Source organism: Aythya fuligula, chromosome 3, assembly GCF_009819795.1.
Source record: "Aythya fuligula isolate bAytFul2 chromosome 3, bAytFul2.pri, whole genome shotgun sequence".
In the NCBI taxonomy this organism is placed as follows: Eukaryota; Metazoa; Chordata; class Aves; order Anseriformes; family Anatidae; genus Aythya; species Aythya fuligula.
In genome coordinates this window covers 61,881,637-61,904,921 of record NC_045561.1, presented here as the reverse complement: position 1 = coordinate 61,904,921, position 23,285 = coordinate 61,881,637, and the positions used below count along the sequence as shown (strand labels likewise).

The following is a 23,285-nucleotide window of genomic DNA, read 5'->3' as shown; positions in this document are numbered from 1 at the left end:
AACAAAACCCAAAAAACTAGCCGTACCACTGATTACGATGCAAAAATCTTCCCCTCTCCTGTCTCAGTGCTCTGCCTTCCACTGCGGTCGGTACTGCTGACATTTAGCCTCAATGTCAGAGATGTGCATCTGGATAATATGATCTGTTCTTGTTGAGAGTGGGGCAGGCTTGGCACGGTACCTCGTCCTGCCGAGCTGTTGGTCTCCAACTCTGTCCCACCCTGAAGAAGAGAGGATGGTAATACTGCTGGGTGACCCACGTTGCTGGTTAAACTGGGGTCACAGCATCTGGAGGGGAAGGTAAATAGAAAATAAGAGTTGGAGGATCAACAGTAACCTGCAGGATGCGTGTGTGTCATTATCAAGGAGGAAACGCACATCTTCCAGTACTGAAACTGATACTGAAAAAAAGGCGAATCAGAAAGTGATCTATTAAATTCTTTTTTTTTTTTCCCCCCAAGTGATAGTTTTCATATGTGCTGGCATCCTTTTAGCTGTTTACCTGGAAGGCTGAAATCTTTTATGCTGCCTGTCCAGTGCAACAAAGCAACCCCCTGCTGCACGTTGCAGTTTGTTTGAAACTGGAGCTCGTAGAATGGCAGGTCAGTTTGTTCTCATACAAGGAGAGCGTGCCCTCCCTGCTGCTACGCTATATTAAATTTTAATTCTTTTATGCAAGGTATTCTACTTCTAGTTGTAGTCCGGTCACTGTGTTCTGACCTGCTGCATTAATTTATAGTGATGCTGCCTGCTTTCAAGTCATCTGCGTTGTTGCAAGATTTACAGATTGTGAGGGAGAGCTCACCTCTTCTTCCATATTAGTGAGAATTCCTGCATTTGTGAAACCTCTGTGTTTACTTTGTCTTCTGGTGCAATATTTATACTAGTGAGTTATTCCTTAAAAGGATGGGATGGTTCTTCATTTCTCACTCTATTTGAAAAGCAGGGCAAGCTTTTTTAAAAAAAATCCATGCTGGGGCAGATCCTCAGGAAATCTAGAGCTACCCCAGCTCTCACAGCATTGGTGGGCAGCTTTTACTACTTAATGTTTAAATACATTTATATACTTAATCTGGTTTTTGCTGAAATGCCTTGGGTATGGTTGTTAGTTTCTTGTATAACCGGGGCTGAGATGGAGAATCTTTGGCTGCTTCTTACTGGGAAAAGCACACTAAAAATAGAGGTGCAGAAGCCTGTGGAAATATAACTTTGAAACATGTGAAAATCCAGTTGTTTGTTACATGGCAACAATAAGAGAGAGATTTTACTATTTTCAGATCAGTATAGAAGAAAAGGCCAACTTCCAACTTAAGGAGTTTATTTATGGACAGCTCTTACTGAAGTTCCCAGAATAATATTCTGTTAGGAGTGCAAAATACGGTGTCGGTGGTTATTCAGAGTTCAAAAGGACATTGATTTGGTGAACTGCTTTCAGAATATCTTCAGAAAACCTTGCCATCAGACGTGTTGTGAGGGTAGGGTTGTGGTGAATGAATAGCCCATTTAAATCACATCCATGTTCTCTACTTGGCTGACTTGGAAATGGGACCTGCATCTGAAATCAGTGATGGCTGGACCTGCAAAGGGGGGCAGACGCTGCCACTACCTGTATTTTGCAGCTGTGATTGTGCTCTGCATCATCTCCTCTCCTTGTGCTCAGCCTACCTCGTCCTACAGTGGGTCAGCTAAATTAAGAGCTAAATTGGCAGAAGATTATTCATTTTGTGCATAGAATTAGTTTTCTGCTGGTTGAATTTACTGCAGGGTCTGGCAGGGACATGGGGAAGGGAGGGAGTGGGACAGTTCCAAAAGAAACCCAAATCTGTTCAGCGGTCCTAGGGCTGCAGCAGAGTGCGACAAGCATCACAGTGTCGTGTCCTGTCTCCTGAAGGTCACTGCTGTCGTGTTTTCGCAGTGTGGTGGTACTGCAGGAAACTGTGAGCCGCCTGTTCCCCATCTACCCTGCAGCTTGGTGGCAAGGGCTTGCTGCCAGGGCATGAGAGGCTTGGGTTCAGGCTCGGGCTGTTTAATTTTGGCTTTGCAACAGACAATTGCAAAGAATGTTAGATGAAAACAAAACTCAAGCAAGCCTTCCTCTCCCTTCTACGTTAACAAAATGCAAAAGTGTATCACCTTTCACAAATACACACCTGACTTGTAACTGCCCCCTGATTCTGGTTCCTCCTGGCCTGATGTGGCCTGGTCGTGTCACCTGTCTGTGACAAGCTCTTGGGAATTCAGATTTTAAACTCAGGAGGTGAGAGGGGGCCTGATGGCCGTGGAGATAGTTTGTTGGACCAAGTGGTTGCAACCCGTCCCGAGCCCAGCTCCCTCAGGTCTCCCTAAAACCTTTCTTCCGCTGTGGGCACGATGGCAAGCGTGTGCCCTTGGAGGCATTGAGGAAGGGGTCCAAGAGATGATCAAAGCATCCCTGGTTGGTTTCTGTTCACTCAGGTGAAGGAGGGAGTCAAACCCCATCCTTCATGGTGAGAGGGTGCAGTCAGCAGCTGGGTAAGGCCTGGGGAGCAGGGCAGCGGCCTTTGGAGAGCAACGATCAGCCTGGCTCTGCTCAAACCACTATATGTGGCCTTGGCCGTCGGTCGGCTGCCATCCCTGTGTCCTTGAACAAAAGCAATGGTGGCTGTTTGAAAATCTGGGTGCTGCCTGTGAGCATTAGGTTAATGTACTCTGAGAGCTCCACGAGCAAAACTGCAAGTGCGTGCAGACCTTGGGGCAGGTCCTGCTCTCGAACTGCAAAACATAAATTGTGTTTCAGCTCAGCTGCAGGCATCTGAGGTACACATTGAGCCTGTAACCCAACAAGTGCTTCTGGCTCCACCTGGGGGTTCAACTTCACTCCCAAGCCCCTCTGATTCCCACAGGTGTTCCTACACGTGGTGCTCCGTGCCTCGTGCGGAAACCCCGGTGAGCTGACAGCACGAAGCAGTGGTGGGAGATGTCAGTGAGCTCACCTGAGTGTAAAACTGGTGATAAATGATAAAATTGTTACGCAGTTTGTCATAGCTGGAAGTTCACAGGCGGTGCAAATATAAGCACTCGGCAAGGAAATTTTTTGTTTGTCTTTTTCCCCTTCTTGTTCCTCTTCATTTGTCTTATTATTAGGCTAAAAGTAGAGTCGGTGATTCATTCAGTAATCTGTTTCTTGGACAGTTAGTCATCTGCCAATTTGTGTTAACTTTCCACTTTGTTCATAAAGTGAGTAATGCTTAATGCACTAACCACCAAATTCCAAGCTTAAAAAGCTGTGAACATCATTCAAATCATCTCCAAACTTTCTCTTTAACATTTTTTTTCTTTTTACTATTCTGTAAGATCAAAGCAAGGAAGACCTGGCGTGCTGTGTGGTGTAGCTACAGCCTAATTTTTGTGTCTAGCCCTGCTTGTTAAAGTAAAACTGAAGCTTGCAAATGTACTGGGCCAGTTTTCTGTTGTACACCAGCCTGTGTATGACATGTGTTTCTTAATCAGTGTTTTTCTTCTTGTTTTCCTTTGCAGCTCCTACTTTCAGCAGATAAATAATGCCTCTGTATTTCCCTCCTCCACTGACTGCCCCGACTCTCTTAATTTATGTTGTTCACTACCTCAACAAACTGTGATGCTATCAAGGCTAATTTAGTGACAGTAGCTTGGTCTTGCAAGGAAGACTGGGACTGGTATTAGCTGGCTGCTGCAAATATTTCTGTTGCTTTTCATCTTCCTTTTTTGTGTGGAGAAAAATGATGGTGCTGTTGAAATGTTAACTATACAGAACTCGAAGCTATAAAGCCTTCCTATAGAGATCGGGTAGATATTTTGATCTCAAGGTGATGTCAGTCATTTCTGAAGATGAACACAGTACTTGTTTGAATCACTTGCAGAATTTAACTATTTTTTTTTCTCTTTCTCATGGAAACTGGAGTAGTGTAAAGAGTAACAAGGTCAGTAACGTCACAGGAGAACTTTATAGGAACAAAGTCTTTACAGTCTGCTCTAAAATAACATGAAAGGTCCTGCTGCAGCGCTTAGCAGCAGAAGGATTCAAAGCGAAGGAGACTTTCATCCCGCGGGGGAGCGGCGTGAGCTGGGGGTGGTAAACACTGATACCAGAGGTGCTTTGCCTGGCCAGACACTTCCTTTGTTTCTTTTGCAGACACCTATTTATTCCCCACCCAACTTCACTCCATTTCTGGCAGTGATGTCATCCCTCTGTGTGACATCTTCATACCCCTCAATAATCACTGGGTGGTGCAGCCCTTTGGTGTGATGTCCCCGCTTTTTGACGATGCAGTCCTGTAAGGAGAGGATGCAGAAGCAGGCAGGTGGTAAGGAGAGGATGCAGAAGCAGGTGGTAAGGAGCAGCCTTTCTTTGCAGGCTCTGGTGAGCCCTTGCCACCTTCTGTCTTGGGATGGTGGTGTCACAGCAGAAATACGTTGTGCTCTGTTGCTGCTGCCGCAGTAAGCAGAAAACAGATTTGGTCTCGAGGGAAAGGTAGGGAAAGATGCATTTCTTCGCTTCTAGACTCAAATTCCAGCTTGTGTAAACACCTGAAACATCCGGATACCCACCTTCACTTGCAGCATGAAGGATCACAGCTTTTGGAAAATTTCCTTTCCGTCTGACATTGCGCACCAGCGAGTTTGAGTAGCTTGGTTAAGCTTTGGGCAAGCAGCCATTTTGGGGGTGCTTATTTGAACACCAGCCGTGGAGACCCTGCCCGTCCTGATTACCTGCAGATTTTCCAGCAGCGGTGGTGGTGGTTAATGCACTTGTCTCTCTAGACTGATTGCAAGTATCATGTTTCAAAAGTAACTCGTTTCTGGTTCAGGCTTGTTTTCAGCTTTGGAGCTTTACTTTTCAGGGCTGATGCTGGGCTAGAATTTGGATCTTTCTTGACTGTTCCTGCTTCCCTATGACCTGTGTTTGTTGGAAAGGCATACAGGAGCCAACCTGCATGAGTGCCTTATTTCAGACAAAAAATGGGATGGGATTGCATATGGAGGGACCCAAAAGCTGTACCAGAACTGCCCAAGAATCCCTGTAGGATGAGAAATTAATGAAATTGCTGGCAGCTGTGCTTCAGCCCATGCAGAGGGCGGAGCAGGGAGGGAAGGGAGCTGCAGTGGGTGCTCTGTTGCTAAATCCCACACCAGCCTTGCTTTTAGGTTTCTGATTTGAACCTTCAGGGCATTACTCAGAAACTCGTCTTTGCTATTTTGGGGTGGGGGACATGAACAAAGGCTGATGTCTGTGCTGCATCTATCAGTTTGATTCAGCATGGTCTGTGTGTGACTCAGGTGATGGTTGATTCACCACCATCATTAGCTTTTTTTTTTTTTTTTCCTCATTAAGGCGGTAATTTGTAATTTTGAGAAGTTTGTGTCATTTCATTGGATTATGAACCAGAGCACAATAAAACTGCGCCTTTGTTTCCAGTCCTTTCCTTGTGAGCCTCAGTGGTTCTTGCTGGGTTAGGGAATAGAAATGGGGGTGTGAGACACTTTTTGCGGGAGCATACAGTGCTTTGAGGATTGCTTTATTTCCATCTCCAGCACTGCTGCTCTCAGGTCACCCAGAGGTGGCAGGGTGGCTGTGTGGCTTACAGCACGGGTATGTGCTTGGTCAAGAGGCTGTGGGGTAAGCTGGTGGTGACCAAGCACCTAAGATCTTGCATTTGTTGAAACTCAAAATACCAAGGTAAGGGCAGTGACTGAGCGGCGGCTGTTGTAAGGCTGAAATCATACTCAACGCGTTCTCCTGGAGGAAGAAAAATACATTCTCTCCACCCCCTACCTTCCATTTGCTCCCACACCCTGAAATTTGGGACATTCATTCCTGTGAGGATGAGTACATCAGCATCCTCCTCCCGAGGCGATTGAGCAGGGGCAGCCTTGCGAGGGCTCTCCCCTGTATTTATAGAGCAGGTGTCTCCCTCGCTGGCTTGCTCTGCAGGTGCACTCCCTGTTCAGTTGAAGAAACCACGAGTTGAAGCGAGGCAGTTTACAAATAGCTTTTCAGTGTTTGTTTTTATTTTTAACTCTTTCCCCACCCACAGGCCCCTCCCCCTTGAAGCAGCTCAGGGAGGGGAAAATCGTTGTTGCAGAAGATGCAAATCAGGCAAATAGTTTCCAGAGGACCCTCAGAAAGTTGCCTGCAGTGTGACAGTGGTGATCCCTTGCCTGAGCTCCAGCAAATAAATGTTCCCTGCAACTTTTTTTTTTTTTTTTTTTTTAAATAATTTGGGATTTATCGCAATTATGTTGTCCATGGCTGCTGTTTTTGGAGGGTTTATCTGTTTATTAAGGGCTGATGCAGACAGTGACGTACCCAAAGGCTGTAGAGGCGAGGTGTCCTCCTGATGTCCGAGGAGAGCACCTGTACCAGGTCCAGCTGCTGGCAACCCCCCTGGTGGGCACCTCTAACCCTCGATGTATGCTCTTTTCCCCAGGGCTTAGTTTATCGCAGAGAAGTTATCTCAGCCGTACTGTGCCATCTGAGCACGAGAGGAAACACAGACATTTCTCTTTTTATTTATTCCCCCCCCCCCCAACTCATGTTCAATCACTAATGGAAAATTCTGGTCGAAAGGGCAAAACTTCTTTTGCTACGTGTTCAATCTCAAAACCACAGCTCCCGGCGCCCAGGACGCCGCCGCGGCGATGCCCTGCTTACGGGCTTTTTCCAGCGCCGCGTGGGTGCAGTAGGGGCGCACGCGTGGGGGAGAAAGGGAAAGGGCAGGGGAAAGGACGGGACAGAGGTGTGTGTTCTCTCTTTAAATTAAAAAGGAGTGAAAAAGAAAGCCCAGCCAGCTTCAAAGTAGGTTAATCGTTGCCAAAAGTCTCGACGCCGGTACTCCGCGCGCACGGATGTATTTTTACACATGCAGCAAGCCCAGGGTAGCTGGAAAGTATGTGGGAGCCCGTCGGCTTCCTCTGAGACACCTACAGGTGGTCAGACATGGGAGGGGGATGGAGGAGGAGAGGCGGGGGGCGAGGTGGGACGCCCACTTCCTCGGGCGGATATATCGCGCGGTGCCGGGACCCGCTGCTGGCGGTGGTGGCGTGCGCGCGGCCACAGGCCTCGCTGGCGGCGGCTCGCCCCGGCCCTCGCTGATTTGCTGCTGCAAGGTTTATGACTAAGGTTGTGGTTTAATATGCCCTTTTTAGGCGTTGCAAAGTGTTTTAAAATTATCTAGTGTTGCATTTCTTCCTTTTTTTTTTTTTTTCTTTTTCTTTTCTCCTGCCATTGCCTGTTCTACCTTTTAGAAATTTCTGCGGCTTTTAGAAGGCTAGAAGTATAATGTTATTTAAAAAGAAAGAAGATGTTTTCCCTGGTCTTTACTGGTCAGCTACAATTAGGGATTGTTTCTCTCTGAGAGAGTTTGAGATTAAAAAACAACCCTTAAGGTTTAAATATCCAATGCAAAGTGTTGGTGAACCTTGAAGCTAAATAAAAAGGAAGCTTAAATACCCAAGCGTTGTGCAGAGCCTGTCTTTTTTTCCAGATGAGATGCCTTTCTTCTGCAGCTGTACCCCAAGAAGCTTCGTGTTAGTGTTTGCAATACAGATTTGTTTCCTTGCAATTTTTCAGCCTTTACTTGAGGGCCTGTAATTTGTCTTAACTCTTCCCGTGCTGTTTAATGCCTCAGATATTTGTTGGGTGTACTGCACATGTGCTCGTGTTCAAGTACACTTCAGATGAAGTGTTACAGCCTCATGGGCCATGCTGCTGTCGTGTTAATGATGAAGAAAAACTTGCACATGCCAGCTTGAGGAGGAGGTGGGAGGGAAGGGAATGGACGTATGGCTACACATAGATCTGATTGTTGTAATACCCGTCCTTTGTAGCAGGTTGTACAGCTTTGGTTCCTATTGGTGATGTTTTCTTTGGTTCATGTCTTCTTCTGCTTAAGAACAGTCTAGAATTGGCCTGCTCCTCTTCCTAGGAAAGAAGAGGGTGTTTCCACCACGATGAAGGAGCCTTGAATACTTGGCGTCAGCTCATGGTGGACATCAGTTCCAAATGCTCTGCTTCAGGGGATCCCATGCAAGTTGAGCTGTCAAACGTAGTTATTGAGCACCACGCAGAGGTGTAGAGTTGTTCCTTCTGATACTTTTGCCACCTTTGTCTTGGAATTAATTGGGACTTCAAGAAAAGAGCCCACCAGTCCTGCTGGATAGTGTGTTTGACACTTGAAAACACTGACGTGCAACTATTGTGGAATTGTTAAAGCATGATACACACTTCAAAAAGGAATAACTGCAGGGAAGTCTAATGCACCACAAAGATGTAGCAAGATATGCTAATCATTAGCAGAGTAATATGGAATTAAAGTAATTTAATTGGGGAAATGGTGTTGAAAGTCTTGCAGCTCTTTGCCTCAAGTTCATCTGCAGAAAGACTGCCTTGCTTTTCTTTCTCATGCATCATTTGCTCTTGACCTGAGGTGGCCAGTCCTCAACCTGCAAGCCCTGCAGCTTGCTCTCCAAAATCCTCCTCTAGGTTTGATCTTCCAGGTGCTCCTCCTTGAGTGCCACAGCTCGAGCCTCTCCCCTGAGGCTATCTATGGGAACTGCTGTGAATTGCTCAGGAAACAAAGCCTGGCCACCCTCTGGTTTAATGACTGTTTGGAGGAAAAAAAAAAAATAAAAAAAATGGGGTGCAGCTGAAATAACCGTAAATGTTTCGTGCAGCTGCCAAATTTGAGTCGTTGGATGGGAAAACGAGGGAGAAGGTGGTGCAAAGCCAAGAAGTAGCAGGGAAAAAAATCAGAAATTGCACAAAGAGAAAAAAATGGGAAGAAAATCAAAGCCCTGTCCTCTGTGACATTGGAAAGGGGAACATGTAATTAAAACTCCTGTGTCGAAGTAGGTGATGTAAGAATTAAAACACATACCTGCTCCAAGTTGCTGCTTTCTCTGCAGCCTCATTTCAAAATTAACTCTACCCAAAAAAAAGAGCTGCTTGCATACAGGAAACTATGTTTTTGACAAGAACATACAGTAGAAAGACAGGGTGGGGCATACGTGTCCTTTACTGTATGAAAGCAAAAAGAGAGGGGATGCTGCAGGGGATCGTAAGTGAATATGTGTTACTTCTCTCTTTTTTTTTGAAATGGGTTCAGAAGGTATCGTGCTCTCCAGGTACGACAGTGAGGCTTGGGTAGTTGGTATGACAGCTACGGCGTGCCATTTAAACTCTGCCATTTTGCCATCCATTTGTTTAAAAGAAAGCAAAAAAAGGACCTAATGGTGGTAGGAAGTTGTAAAACATGTAAACCCCCAAAGCACCACACGTATTTAGTCCAGCACACAGAACTTGCATTTGGATCAGAGGCACATGGCAAATACACTTCTAATTTGTTTTGTGTTTTAGAGACCCTACTTGTAGACATAAATTAAGCAGATCGAGATCTCACCGTGGTTGCAAGCTGTGGCAGAAAAATTAGCACCACACTTTCCAGTGGAAGCAGAACAAAAATGTAAAGTCTGCCAATTAAATTGGAAACAGCTTTTAATTTCCCCTCTCCTCCTCCCCCGAAGGATGAATGGCTTACTCTTCTGGATGGAACTTTGTGTAATGACTCATAGTTTTATATGGATTAGTGTGAATATGTAGGTGAGGGAGACACTGGTATCTGAGAAACTATATATAGTGTCTAGGAGAAGTGTCCTGGAACACAGAATATATGAATGTTTGATCTATTTCTCTTGACGAATTAATGGAAACATAAATGCAGAATATCTTCCTCCCTTTACTTCCTCCCCGCCCAGTTGGGCTGGGCAAATACAGAGGTCTGTGATACATGTAGATCATGTATGTATCAATAACCAAGGTAGTCACTGAAATAATAGTTAACCCCTTTGCCCTGCATGACACAGGGTGCCTCAAGCCAGAAGCATAACAGCTCTGACATGTGCAGTGAGCAAGCAGTTTCCATGTTACCATTCACTGGGTCGTTATTGGGTGGTGATGATGCTTGCTAGATTGCGGGGTCTGAGCTCTCCTGGCAGTTTAGGATCTTTGCCTCTTTGGTCAGGCAAAGCTGGTCCCAGCCTTACTGTAGGCAGCAGCCAGGGGTACAAGCATCATATGCCCTGCTCTTCTAGTGACACCTTTATATGCCTTGTGTTGGTGGGTCCTTGTTGTACTTGCTACTGCCATGGGAAGGGCAGTCATGTTTGTGCTGGATAAACCAAAATCTAATGGCTCTGCAGTTACCTGTATCTGGTAACTTAAGCTGAGAGTGTGGGTTGGTGTGGGACTTCTGCAGTAGACTGAGATGTTTTCCACTTACAGGCTCTTGCTTCATCCTCTCCTCTCTGCAACCATTTATTATGCATTGACTTGCACCAGCATAGCTGTTAATGAAACCCCTATCAAGGAAACTGGTTTAAAAAAAGAAACCTTTTTTTAAACTTGTTTCAGACTTAGTCATTTCACTGTATTGCTCCTAAGAAAGTCCACAGAGATTTCAAGTGGAAAAAACAAGGGGGCAATAAATTGTGGTGGAGGATAAATGGGATCAAGCAAGGGAAAATGGAGATGTGCTGAAGTGGTATTGCTGTAGGTAGATCCAGTAGGGCCTGTACCCGTAGGTGTTGTTTTCTCTTTCTAGACCACAGCAACTGATGAAAATAGTCTTCTACATGGAGTCTCCATTAAGAACAAAAGCAAGAGGGAAAATGTTTATATGTCCTTTTTTGATGGTTGTACCTTAAAGTTAGGCTTTAGGTAAGGATCTGCCCGCCTTGAGCAGTCAGCCAAAAACCTTAGATGGTTAGGGCCTCCTTTTTAGATTTTTATCACAGCTTTAGCTTTTAATTGTATGGACCTTATTTTTTGTATCTCAGGCTTGCAGATCTTTATTGTACTTGCACAGAAGTTGTTATTAGGTAGGAGGGCTGAAAATCCTGAGGTCGGTCTTGAGCTGCTAGGGTCCATGCTCCCCTGGGAGCATGTTGCTGATCTTCCCTGGGACCCTGGCAGTAGATTCTCCTCCTCCTCAGTTCCCTTTAGGAACTTTTTTTTTTTTTTTTCCGTTCAAGCAAGGCTTACTCTCAGGGTGTCGCGATACCCTGGGAACGTTTTGTGGAGAAGGGGAAATGCATTTACATTAAAAACACAACCAACAACAACAACAAGAAGCAGCCGCTTCTCATATAAGCTGGGGGGGGGGGGGGGGGGGTGGAATCCCACAGCGTCTTCAGAGAAATAGACTTATTTGGAAATGTGCATGTCTCTCAGACCTCCCACCATCTGATGTTGAGGAGGTCTGACTTCCATTTTAAAACCAGTACCTGGCATAGGATAGAGTTATAATAAAGTCTTATTGCCTGGAAACCCAAACATGGAGAAATCAAGAATTCATGTCGTTTGGTTTAATTTCTTGAAAATAGATTAAAACTCCGGTGTTTATCTTGGATCCCCAATGCAAGGAGCTGGAGGGAGCAGTGAGGGTATTTTATGATTAATGAGCCTTTCTGCATATGTTTTTCATGCCTCTTGGCATTTAGTAGTCTCAGTGACCTAGCTTTGTATTTCATTTTTCTCTCATTGGCATTCTCGTTAGTTGTCTCCTGAGATGCAAGAACTCATCCTCAACCAGGAGATCTCGGCCGTGAGGGTGTGAGCTGGTTTCTGTCCCTTTGACCCCGCCAGCCAAGTAGGGTTTCTGTCCTGTTTCCACCACCAGATCTTTTTGTCCTCTGCTTTGGTGCAGAACAGTTCCTACAACACATAAAACCGTCATCCTCACCTTGAAAATAGGACCAGCTGAAGATGGGGAGCAGTATTACCCTGAAATGGCCAGCCTGACTGAAAACAGGTTACTTTGGGTACAGTAGGAGTGGAGTCACGGTGCCTGTAGGTTGGTGCAAATCAGGTTTGCAACCTCTGCTGGCCCCTGTGCTGGGTTCTCTGGTGGTCCTGGCTACCGAGGCTGCCCTGACAGCAGTGTAGACATAGCCAAAGGAAAAATAAGGGCCATAGGAAGTGCTCCTCAGCCTTCTTTCTTCATTCTCAAAAAAAATATATATATATAAATAAAATAAAAAAAGAAACCCAAGATTAGAACAAATGGTTCCTGGCACGCACCACATGTATGTGGAAGGCAGCAAGTGGGGGAAGAGTGCTGTAGGGAACCCAGGGGATCCCAGCATTGCAATCAGAGGGTTTTCTTCTCCTTTTGAACTGGTTTTATGGATCTGAGTGATTTTTATGGATAGGGCGGGGTTTGCCTTAGCACATGGGACCGATCCTTCATCCAGAACAAGGAGTGGAACATCTGATACTGAAGATAAGCGTTTTATCCCCTCAGATGGGAGCTGTCTCAACTGGTGGCAGGCCCTGTATGGCACATCAATAGATCTGCCTCCCTTGGGCTTTCTCCCCGCAGCTGCAGGCCATGTGCTCCTGTGTGCACACTCACCAAGCGGGCAGAGGGGAGCAGTTAACCAGCTGCGAATCAGTGAATTGGTGTGGGGGAAAATATTTCCCTTGGGCAGAGAAATGCCGCGCTAGAGCAGAGGCTTAGCTTGGCAGGCCCTCTGGCATGTCAGGGACGGTAGGGACTTGTGCCACGACTCTGCGGTCACCCACCTGAGCTGAAAGAGGGATGGACTCCCAGTTGGCAAGTCCTAATGTAGAAGTTTTACGTGCTTTATGACTTTATTCACATCACTACACAACCAGCTGTGCTGTGTCCTCTGCCACTTCGAACAGGCTGTGAAACGGTTGGGGAAGAAACATGGGGACAGAGAGTTGGAGCATGACCCAGTGTCTTTGCAGACCAACAGGGGGATTGGGAACGACTGGAAAACAGTGGTGTGCTGCAGATGGGCACAGCTAGCCGGGAGCTGGAGCGTGAGTAGGGCATGCTTTTGGCAGTAGGGCTTATGCCTCCTTGCCTGCCTCTCCCCTTACTTGGAGAATAGTCAAAACAGAGAGAAAAACAGAAGTCATCTGATCCACCTGCTGGAGGCCCTTCTTTGTACTTTCGCCTTGCTGAAAAGGCAACCGTAAAAGTTTTCCCATTCATTCCTAACTTGTCCTTTTTGTCTTTTGATGCCCGAGCAAGTTCAGTCTATACCAGTTTGTTTTCCTCATGTGCAGGCAGCCTATCTCTGCAGTAAATATTTTTTGTCTTTCTCTAACCCCTGGTTACAACACACCTGTTTTCTACAGTGATGCATGTCATTTAACTAATTGTGCTTCAATGGAGGAAGTCAGTGAGTAGATGGAGGGTTTTAATTTCACTGAAGACGTTCAGGAAAAGCAGCTGCATCTCTGTTCTGCATACGTCCTTATTCCACCCCACGCTTGACTCGTTTGTGGAGCTCTGTGATGAGCACCTGACATGGTGAGTTTGTCACGTGTGTGAGTGGCTAGGTGCTCATCACAGGGTCTGCAGAATGAAGCATGCCCAAACGTGGGGCATAGAAAGTGGCTCTGCTTAATTTTTGTGGAAAAAGCCTCAAAGGTTTGCATGAGCCTTGGCTAGTAACCCAAAGGAATGGGGCCTGCTAGAACTGAAGTTACTGGAGAAGGTCAATGACAGCCCTGTTGGCCGTAAGCAAACTCCTAAAAAGTTGGTTTCCCGTAGTGAGGGGAGCAGAAAAGACAGCATGGGGTAAGTTTTCCTCCGTTAGAACAGTATTAGATATTTTGCGCCCTGCCCTGAAGCCTCTGTATAGCTCTGCTGCCTGAAGCTGATGATGGGGTGAACCGCAAGTATGATCTGGAAAGGCATTTTCTTGTGTACAGAAAAAACCACCATCATGCAGTTGCAATTAAAAGTTGCCAGTGTTTCCTCTGGGTGATATATTTGGAAGTGATATAGAAAAGCATGTAAATCAAAGTGCCACTTTGTGGGGAGCGCTTATCTTCTATAGAAATCAAAATTAGCAAAACTAAAGGCGGGATATTACAACCAGCAGGCCACTAGGCTGCATGAAGTGAAATCAGAAAGGGGCTTGCCATCAAGGTGGTCGTGGATATACTGCATTGACCTATGCAGATTTGAAGACCCATCTTCTCCAAACGGATTAGGAGAGCTACAGTAAACGTTAGCACAAAAGCTAACATATGGGAAAGCTAGGACCATGCTCTCAAACTCTGAAACAACTTATGAAACAATTTTCAATGCATTTTTTCATAATTATTTTCCTTGCATGGGAACGGCGCTGTTTAAAAAACAGTTGCTCATAAGTACGTAGTGAGGTCTTGGTGCTCTGAACAACATCGTACTGCTCTGAAAAACTTAAGGCAAAGTTGTTCCAGGACTGGATCCTGAATATGAGAAATAACAGGTAGAATGACATATTGGATGTAATGCTGTTAGTGAAAAGAAAGAGATAATTGGCCTAGCAATGTCAATGTAGAAAAATCAGCCATTCGGTGTAATGCTTTTTATAGGTCAAGGGGAAGGCAGAGAGATGGGGGCAGATCATAAGATGGAAGTAAAGTGTGAAAGTGGCCATTAGCTGTTGAATACAGCAAGGATTATACCATATGTTGTTTAGATGTGTGTTGTTTATATACATACTCTACTTTTCATTTCTCCCAGAAAAGATGTACTATTTTTAATGTACTGGACCTTTGTTTAGTACCTTTGCTTAGGACCCTCTTATCTTTAGGGGAAAACCTGTACCTAATAGGATTATTTTAGTGGGCACAAATCCCTGCTTGGGTTACAAGCACGTGTTTTGGACAGGACATGTGTTGGGCACTGTGCATGGAATTTTACATTGCAATTGTCTTCTTTGCTTTTGTGGGTAAATTTTCTAGCGCTAAAATATGGAGCTGCAAACACTGTGCTTCATTGTTAGACTCGCTGACCTTTGCCTTTAGTTGGAAAGGGGGCAGGAAATCTGTGTTTCCTAAAAGCTGCCTGAAGTCACAGAAGAAAGCCCTATCCCTTATACATGCAGAGTATGAAATGACCTCTCAGTGCAACCAGAAATAACTGTGGCCACATGAAAGCCGTACGGAGGCTCGGCTGTTGGAAGTCAGCGGTGATGAGAAGCAAATAAACAACAGGGAACAAGATGTTAATGTTGGTTGTGTCAGATACGTAAACTCGTGTGGATTGTAGTAGTTCTGCTGATCGGGATCCACGACTCATTCCTTACCAGAGTAAGCATGAGCCCATGGAGCAGATGGGTACGCATTGTTTCAGAGGCCAGATCCAACGTGGACAAAAGAGAGTCTGGGACAGAATACATAGAAGGGAAATTGAAGCCGTTGCCTTTTTTCTGACTCTTGGACTCTGTTAGAAAACAAAAAGCAATCCGGAGTGGTGAACGTGAAACATCTCAGCCTGTCTTGCCAGTTGGAGAACTGCTAATAATGTTTATAGTCTTGGAACAAAAGGCAACAAAACAAGTTACTTAAGAAAAGAATCCATCATTCTGACAAAAATAGAGCTTTCAGCTATTTTTTTGTAGGAGCCTCTGTTTCTCCAGCCAATCAATCCTGTTACTGAATAAAACTCTGGAAATCAACTTAACAAGATTAATGTCTGTAAATATTTGTAAAACCTATGTGTTACACAGTCTCTTTAAATGAGATTATCTCATGTTTATAATACTTACTCATATTTTGTGCCCAGTCTGGTCTAAAATTGAATAGTTTTGATTAATTTTTCTTGCTTGTTTAATTTCATGCTTAAACCAATAACTTACAAATCCGCGTGACTGCCCACTTATTGTTACACTCAGAATAATTGCGTTGAGTCACTGTTCATGGACTCGGATTGCCATAGGGTGTTAATACTTGATATTTAAGCAGGCATGTTTATCTGAAAGCTGGCTCGTCAGCCTGCAGAATGCAGTGTGTACTATGGGAAGTTCAGCCTCGGATGACTATAGATAGGAAATACATTATGTGATCATTAATAATGTCTAGAATTCTTGTATTTTCAACGATGTTATGGAAATTATCTGCTAAATGTGAGAAAATGAATGCAGGCAAATGGATTTGCAAGTATGTTAGCAACTTTCGAGCTATCTGTAAAAAATACATTGTAGGGCATTTTCTAGGAAATATCATACCATAGTAGTCAGGCTTTGAGAAAAGAGTTTATATGTGCATTTAATACAGTCTCTTTAAAAGCTTCCTTTTTCTTTCTTTTGCTTCTTTGTCCCAGTATGTGTCTGTTTTTTGTCTATGTTCTGTCTTGAATGTCTTGTTTAACCAGAGGAGAATTTGGGAGTACACAAGCCAATAATCAATTCCCTTCATACACTGGAAGATTCGCTTTTTCCTGTCCAAGTTTATTTCCACTGTTTAGTCCAAGTGTTTAGTTCCAAACACTGAAGTGGAGTATTATTTTTTACATAGTGAAGTTTTCTCTGTGGCAAAAGTAACCCCAGGGAAACTGACATTTTGAAATGGCATTTCACCTCCACTTATTATGCTGGTGTGTTTCCAGGTTGTTAAAATGCTGAGAAATTTAGCGGCAGCATCACCTGCTAGAGTATGTTTTACAGAAGGAAAGTAAATAATGAAGGAGGGCGGTAGCTGTTAGTTTGTTTGCACCTTCTGCTGAAGGGTCCTTCATCACTACTAATGGAAGCAACTGATGCACTGCAAATCTGCAGCACAGGTGAGAGCAGATTCCCTTTCTCAGCAGGTGGGAGGCTGCTCTGGTGTGTCTGCTGGGTAGAGCCTGCAGAGCTTTCTTTCTGAAGAAAAGGTGTGTGTTTTCACGTAGGGCTTTGTCAGAACTGATATTCAGGTTATAGCAGGAAAGCATAATTTTCTAAACTGCAGAGGGTCTGCAGTTCTCGTTTTTGGGATTACGAGCTACCTGTCAACAGTGAGCTGGCTTTCATTTTTCATGGGAGATGCATCTGCACCGTTCTGCAGACCATGGTAAAGCAAACTTCAGATTGGAAATCAGATTAGTTTGTCAGACAGAATAAGTGTATTTTGGAGCTACAGCGAAGGAGTCAGATGGCACTTCGTTCTTTGCCAAAAACAAGAGAGAAAATTTCTATAAAGTGCCACTCTTTCATTGTCATATTATTTATTGCCTTTGAGCACAGTTGCTACCGAACAAGGTGATTTTGTTTGGTTAGCTTCCTGTTACTGCAGTTACTGGGAATACCCAGAGGAATCACTGTTACTCGGAGTCCAGATATAGCAGCTTAATAGTTTGTGTTTCAGGTGGTATTTCTGTGTCCATGTATCATATTTATAAGCAATGTTTGTTTCCTTTTTCAGCATATGTATTGCAATAAGAATACAGGGAAAAGAACTGGAGGACATCATAGTTATAAATATGCTTTCATTTATATTCTCATTTGATGATCTCTTGTTGATCTTTTGCTATATATCCAAAGAATGTTTTATTAAACAATACCAATTTTATAAAGAATGTAGAGGAATGAGTATGTGTCCAACAGAGGCTTACAGCTTTTTTTCCAAATGCATTAGACTTTTTTTTTTTTTTTTTTTTTTTTTTTAAGATTTTAAGTACTTCACATTATTCTGAACAGGGATAATTTATTGTGCATACTGAGATATATTATACACATATCGTTTGTTCTTGGGCACCAGGATAACATACGTGGGTGTCTACTGCATATCGCTGTGGTTTTTAACCAATTTATGATAGTTTTGTTCTGATGCGAAGCTTAAGAGTGCTAGAACCAGGATTGCCACCCACTTTCAATGTTGTTGTTAGCAGATAGCATTTATTTCAGTCACTTTAGAATCTTAGCATTCTGAAGTAGTTTTAAAAGGTTTGTGTCTTTTTAAAGTAACTTTTATATTCCATCTGGATAATATCTACTAGTGTTGGTACTGGAGATTATTCTCCTGCAACAGCAATGCGGGTGTAGTCAGCAATGTGTTAATTAATCGATTCCACTGAGCTCTCGGACCTCCTAGAAGTGCAGGGTCATCCCTGTTAAGCACCCAAACAGGATATGGCCAAACGAGCAGCAGCGTTCAGTCAAAGCTCTCGCTGATCCTCTGGATTAAGTCCAGGGAGCCCATCATTTCTAGGAATCCACGTGTTGGATCATACGAGCTTACATAATGACCACGCGTGTTAAAAGCCCCAAGGGCGAGTAATCCATGGGATGTCCAGTGGTGACGCTGGCGATGGACTAGGGAGCTCGTGCCCAGGAGATGTCTGGGCAAGGCAGTAGGGCTCTGCAGCCAGCTGCCTTTTGGCCGCAAATGGTGTTCTCAAGCTCCTCTTCTCCTACGTTTTTTGTGTAGCAGTAAGGCTGAGAGACTGAAGTGTGGCCCCATACGGTCCATGCAAACATTTCTAAAGGAAGCTAACAAGGCTGCATGTATTGCTTCTCTTGCCTCCAGTCAGTTCTTTGAAATGAATGTGGAGATTAGAGAATACAGCCACAAGCACGCACACGCAAGCATGCAGAGCAATGAACATACCAAGAGATATTGCCCAGAGTACATTTTTTGTGTGTCACATAAACAAATACATCATAAACATTCAGTGCCTGCTTGTTAGGTTTATTTGGTAGGTTACCCTGTATTGCCCAAGAGCATATGCAGAGTGCTCACCAACGCTGGGCACAATCTTTTGGGATCTCCTGAAAGAAACGGGCTGAACTTCTTTACCCCTTCTGTACGTGTGAATTGAGGATACAGGCCTTCCCGGGGCTTCGAAAGGCGTAGTTAGTTACTCCTGCAGATAGCCTCAGAGAGGAGAGGCAGTGTACAGGGCGGAGTGATGCACGACTGCTATGGTGAAGGTGGGAAGGGAGGAGGCACTGCAGTGCTTCTGGAGAGAGAGAGCCTCACACCCAGCGAGGGAAGGGCCAGGAGGGCCTGCGTGGGGCTGTGGAGGTGGAGGGAAGCCCAGCAGCAGCCACAGGGGCACAGGAGACAGAGGGGTCTGTCTGGCTCTTCTGAGGCAGCTGCAGCCTGCTCATAAAGGCAAACAGAGCAAAACAGGCGGAGGTGAGGTACCCAGGGCATCTCAGTAAATACGGTCAGTAACCTGTGGGCTTTAATCAGCTTACAAGAAATGAACTGCATCTGCGATCTGCACGTGTCAGGCTTGCAGGGCGAGCACTGGTGTGGGTGTACACACAGCTTCGTGTCCTCCCTTCAGTGCCCTGGTGGCACAGGCATCTTCTGAAAAGCCTGCCAGGAAGGGAAAGCCTCTCTGCTTAGTGTGATCAGCCCAAATTTTGTTAGTGCCTGCTTCTGGGTGAGTTCAAAACCTTGTTCGGGACAGATTATCATCACTTTGCAGAATTAGTAACGTAAATGCTCCCCTGCCTCTTTCCACTTTGCTGAGCACGTTTCTTTCCTCAAGGGCTTAGTTACCTTCCTGTTAGTCCTGGTCGCCTGCTTATTTTTTTTATTTTTTTGACATTCTTTATCCCTCCAAAGAAGACGAAAGGCTGTAATATTAAAATATAATTTTGTAAGTCCAGGGAGAATACACTTTTTCTTTGTGCAAATTAAAATAATGTTCTGTAATAACTAGCATGTGGGAATTGATTTTCTACAAGTAACAACTTTGTGGGCTAGATATAATAAAATAATAGAGCTGTGCATGTTGTGTATAACCCGTGCGGTATTTCAGGGCTGCAATAGAGAAAGCCTTTATCATGCAGGAACAGCAATCACATTCCAACATTTGCAGGTCTCAAAGTGTGAACATCAAACACACGAACAACGAAAGAAAAATGTGAAATTCATCAGCCATTTTCACTGGAGTTTTCCAGGTCCCCACACTAAGTGTGGAAGTACTTCAAAGCCCATGACAATTCATTAAAAAAAAAATAAATATAATTCTCTTGAAATATTAACATAGGAGAAAAACAAAGGAATAGGCTCTCAGCATCTACATCTGTGATGGTGCGGATGATGTCTTTGTCCCCTTGAAGCTGCACCTAAAGTTGAGACACAAAATCCTGGCATGTCATTATCATCAGGCTTCTTACTGTCTCCTTTGAAAGTGCTTGGCAAACTCCCTACTTTTTCCCCTTTTAGCACAAACAGGGAATTTTCTCTCACTATCTGTGAGAAGAGGCAGGGTTCTGGCCAGGGCACAGCTCTACTGGAAGAAGGTTGATGCCTTACAGCTAGGTAGACAACTGGGAGTTACCATGAGGCTGCTAGGTCCAAGGGTGTCATAGCAGGGTCCTTGCTGATGGAAAGGACCCTTTCAACTGGAAGCCCTTTTGGGGAAAGAGCATTGGAAGCCAGGGTGGCTGTATGTGTCTATAGGGAGTAATGCTGTTTCCTTCAGATGAATCAGAGCTGATGCTGCACCTTATAAGCTACCAGTTTGGAGATAGTCTGGGAGAACGTGTCAGCAATTGGTCAATCCAGAGAGGGACTGTGGGTGTGCTTCTATAGCAAACAGGCTCCTTCAGGCCCAGGGCCTTGTTGCAATGAGAAGTAGGGTGTGAAGGTCAGGCAGCAATCCCTAGTGTAGAAGATAACCTCAGTTTTTCTGGACTGCTGGTGTCCAAGAGTTCCTACCGTATCCTGCTCTGCATCAATGGAAAGGACAGAGCGTGTAGGCAACTGCTGTTTTGTCTGGCTACGCTTGTGTCTGGTACTTCCCCAAGTAAAGTTTGGTTTCTAGAGCCCACATAAAACCTATCTATCCATCTGATTTGTTCCTGCATGCCGTGGTAGAAGTAAACTGGTGGACCTGGAATTAGGACTGAATTCTGGCTGTGCGTGTGCCTTCTGGGATCCTGAGAGGATGGTGCCAGTCTGGGGACAGAGGGGAACTGGACCACGATGCCCCATTTTGAAGTGTGCCAGCAGGGAGGGTGACCTCGGGGTGCCAGGAGAGAGGCCGGCATTGGTGTCCACTTGGGACAAACCAAGCCTGAAGTGGTGAAGTTAGCTCCTCAGTACAACCAGGATTTCCTGGTGAGGCACTGGGTTTCTGCTGGTTGTGCAGATTGTGGCCCTCCTGGTTTTACCAAGAGGTGTTTCTTTAGGGGTGTTCCTTTAGGTGTCTGAAATAAGCCTGTTAGTACCAAGGCCCTAAGTACCCATCAGGCTGGCAGCACACAGATGTTCTTGCCTCATGGGCAAAGTTCAAGGCCTGTGTGTAGCTGTTACCTCCTCCCCTGGTGGTGCAGGTGATGCACAGGCACCTGTGCCCTGTCCCCCCTATCTATACCACCACTGCTGCTGTTCTGCAAGCAGCTCCTCACAATACGGCATTTCCAGCCTCCAGTGCTTGGATGTCTGAGTTTGAAATATCTTGTTGCTGATCACGCAAAATACCAGCTTTTCATCACCACATCCTTTTGTGTGAACGCTGTGTTGAATTTTCAGTATGGATTTAATTATTATTTTTTGAATATTATATGTTAAGTGATTCCAATTTTCTCTTGGCCACTTTAGCTTAATTACTGTTATAGCTGCCCTTTTCTGAAATGTGTTGGGCCTGTTCTTATTTGTCTTCTCAGTTTCATTTAAATGCCTGGTAGCTTAAGTAAACCTTCTAGCCTTATATATTTTGCTTAGAACAACAGATTCCCATAAAATCAAATACAGGAGTTCGTTTAGCTTATAGGAAGACTGTACAGCACTACTCAGTGGAAAACATACTATATTATAGCCCACAGCATTGCACTGAGAATGCTTTATTTCTTGTTGTTTATTATATATATCAGGTTCTCAAAAATATTTATTATTGCTCTTCATGTAGCATTTTCTCACAGCAGATGACCTGCCCATTCCCCTAGATCTTAGCCTTTGCAGAGGGGAAAAAAATCCTCTGTTTACTCAAGACAAATGAGGAGGTGCCCTTCAAAAGGCTAGTGAGTAAACCTGGAGCTCAGCAAGAAAAATGCATCGAGGCGATGAATTGCTTAAACCCAGACTCTGAAGTTTTTGCAGACCTTCCTTCAGTGGAGCTGCTGGAGTCCTTCTGAAACACAGTGCTGGGTGTCCTTGTGTTCAAAAGAAAGCTCCTTCTGGAGGACAGAAGGGGAGTGACCCGTGAAAATTTAGAAGTTGTGATGTCCTGGGAGGTTGGAGTGACAGGCACAAGGAGGCTGTGTGGATGGTGGTGCGATGGCTCTAAGCCTTCACAAAGAGCTTAAAGCCCCCTGGGCTGTGTGAGTGACACCGTGATGTTTCTTCTGGTCTTATCCTTCAGGAAGCAGAGGGTTGGAAAATTCTGCCTAGGAGGCATGGGAGCCAGAGCAGGTGAAAGAAAAGGTGGGAAGTGTCCCTGCTGAATTGTTGGCTTGTTGTTTTGGTTTTGAATAAGAAGTTTGTGCTCAAATAGAAGCGTACAGATGCTTCCGCACAGCCTCAGACTACTTGTTCCCCGATTTGCTTTCTGTGAGAATCCAGATCCTGCTCTTTACCCTCCACAGTCAGTACTTAGCCATCATGGGGATGATCCTATATAAAGCCTCATGTGAGGAAATGTCAGATCTGTCAAAGATAACATAAAGTTGTTTTAAAGGAGTCTTCGGTGCAGTATTTCATAATAGACCTTTGGAAAAGTATGGAAAGTATTTGCCTGGGTATCTTAACCACCCTCTTTGGGGAGGGAGCAGGCTCCTGCCCTGTGTCATGTTGGGGACTTGGGCTCCACCAGAAGTCGGCTCCTCCAGCAACTTCCAGCCAACTGTACCCCTGGGTACGCATCTTGTGCGTGGCCCTGGAGGTTTTGTGTTTACCACTGGGGATGGGATGGTGTCTCTTGTAAATCATTGTTTTGAAAGGAAATGAACGGGCTTCGCTGGATACCCATGAATTGATCCAGGTGCTTGTTTCTAATGCAGACAATAGCTCATTCATGAGCGTAACCCAAAGAGGATGTAGTCGGTTGTATCTTTTTTTTTTTTTTAACTGAAAAAAGTATTTTTGTAAGTGATTTAAAAATGGCATCAAGTAAAAAAAAAAAAAAAAAATCAAGCAGGTGTTATGCTAAAACGTGAAGTGCTTTTACAGCTTCACAGCATATCTTTTTTTTTTCCTTATGTATTATCATTCTCCACAATAGCAAACGGCTGATCATAATAGAGTTTCGGGTGCTGCATTATTGCTTGGGTTTGTGCTGCTTTGAGGTGGCTGTTGGTTGTGTGTCAACAGCAAAAGACTTTGATTATCTTAGTGACTGCCGAACAAAGACACGTAGGACTAGAAGCATGGGACACTGTTGAAATACCGTGTCCTAAAAACTGAATATAAATATCCAAAAACAGTCTGAAATTTCCCTTCCTGTTTATCACTTCTTAAAATAAATGAAAACAGCCAACATTTTTAGAAATTTCTGAAAAACTCTGCAGTACCAGGATATGAGCAT

The 23,285-nt window shown here is 44.6% G+C and overlaps 1 protein-coding gene across 4 annotated transcripts in view; it reads left to right on the top strand.

Moving 5' to 3' along the window:
• The window catches only part of BACH2 (BTB domain and CNC homolog 2), a 184,010-nt gene that overhangs the window by 5,686 nt on the left and 155,039 nt on the right, over window positions 1-23,285 (top strand). Inside the window, exon 1 of one of the 4 annotated variants that reach the window (XM_032184053.1) lies at window positions 18,935-18,945. The exons of the other annotated variants lie outside the window; for them this stretch is intronic. The gene's annotated coding sequence lies outside the window, so the exon portion shown is untranslated. Of the gene's footprint in view, window positions 1-18,934; window positions 18,946-23,285 lie in introns of those variants that run through there. 4 annotated transcript variants of the gene reach the window in all.